Raw genomic sequence first — 1,603 nt, 5'->3', positions numbered from 1 at the left:
CCACGCCCAAACTGAGAGGATCTCACCTTGAATGCCCCAGGTCTCTCCTCGTGCTTGGACACACTGTCCTGGAGGACGGTCTCAGTGAAGGCAGGCCAGGGGGAGGAATGCTCGTACTTAGATCTGCTGGAGAACAGCTGGTGTCCACACTGGGCACACACATACAACCCTGGGGAGATAGAAGATTACAGTGAGATTAGCCAAAAGTAGATCTAGGATCCATGTTCAACACATTCTCTTTGAGTGAAGTRYCAGGATGATTTGACCAGTGAAAACATKATTAATCCACCAGGAATAATCCTCAATGAGAGGATAAAAGTGCCYTTGARTCGCATTATTTCCTTAACCAAACCGGTTTGTCATCTATTAACCCTGGGGAGGGACCKATGTTCAACACATTCTCTTTGAGTGATGTTACAGGAGGACATGTCAAAACCTACATTTAGGAGAAACGATGACATAAGTGGCCACATTAAGATCTAAATATACTTGTATATTTAGGCGCTACATTGTATACTTATAAATAATACAAATTGTATTTTCAATTATACTTTATAGTTACTGCAACTATTAATGTTTGGTTTACATTTGTTTTCTTGGCACAGTAGAATAAGTTGCTACAGTTTAACGGAACTGACTGGTGGTTCAATCTTTCATCACGGTTTGGTAAAAGCCAGGGGCGCGTTCAGCAGTATGCAACGTTTTGGAACGTTCAGATAGAAACATGTTAGCTATGTAGAGCAAACATGGCTCTCCGACATGTAGAATAATGACTRACGTCGGCTCTATTCATGGTATTTRTATCTGCAACGTTCGAAAACGTTTGGCWACTGAACGTGGCCCTTGTGTAATCAGTGATTACAAAAGCATGCTACTTTTTGTTAGCTACTGATTGAGCATAAGTCATAGTCCATTTTAGGACACAGTAGAGCTAACGTTACTGTAAAAGATACCACAGACGTTATAGTTGCCACAACGAAACATTCAATTTACATCAAAAAATAGAGATTTGGTTGTAAAAAAGCAATACTGCTCCCAAGGTTAGGCGTTACAGTAGGGACGTCCCAAGATCCCTAAAAGCATTAACAGTTGGAAGTGAGGCTTTATTTTGAAACGCTCAACTGTAAAGCAAGAGGAAGTAACAATTAATTGGAGCTTGAACAATCACTCCAATCCACAGTAACCAGCACACTGCTGCTGTCCCAAAGCAAGCACAAGTCTGAACTTTTCAAGCCGAATAGAAAACAACCGGGTTGATTAAGGAAGAGTGCGAGTCAACTGCGCTATTAATACTCTCTTAAGGTTTAATTGCAAGTGGAGTAATGTGCATTTTGTTTCCTTCTTCGTGGTGAGGTCTGTTAAAGACCACTTTAAAACTGGTAAGAGGCCTCACGTAGCTAAGATAGCATTTTCAAAGTTTAAGTCAAGTTAGCAGTAGCTACAATATTTTAAGCTAACTTGTAAACATGAATTAAGTCATAAAAGTAATCTTCTACATCTCTTTCCTGCTGTTTGGAGTTTTAAAAAGGCTGGGTTTCTGTATAAGCAACTTGTGACATCTGAGTAAAAAGGTTTTATAAATACATTTGATTTGATCGGGAAA

This window comes from Salvelinus sp. IW2-2015, unplaced genomic scaffold (genome assembly GCF_002910315.2).
Source record: "Salvelinus sp. IW2-2015 unplaced genomic scaffold, ASM291031v2 Un_scaffold10269, whole genome shotgun sequence".
NCBI lineage: Eukaryota > Metazoa > Chordata > Actinopteri > Salmoniformes > Salmonidae > Salvelinus > Salvelinus sp. IW2-2015.
The sequence above is the reverse complement of the archived record's forward strand: the minus strand, read 5'-3'. Positions refer to the sequence as shown.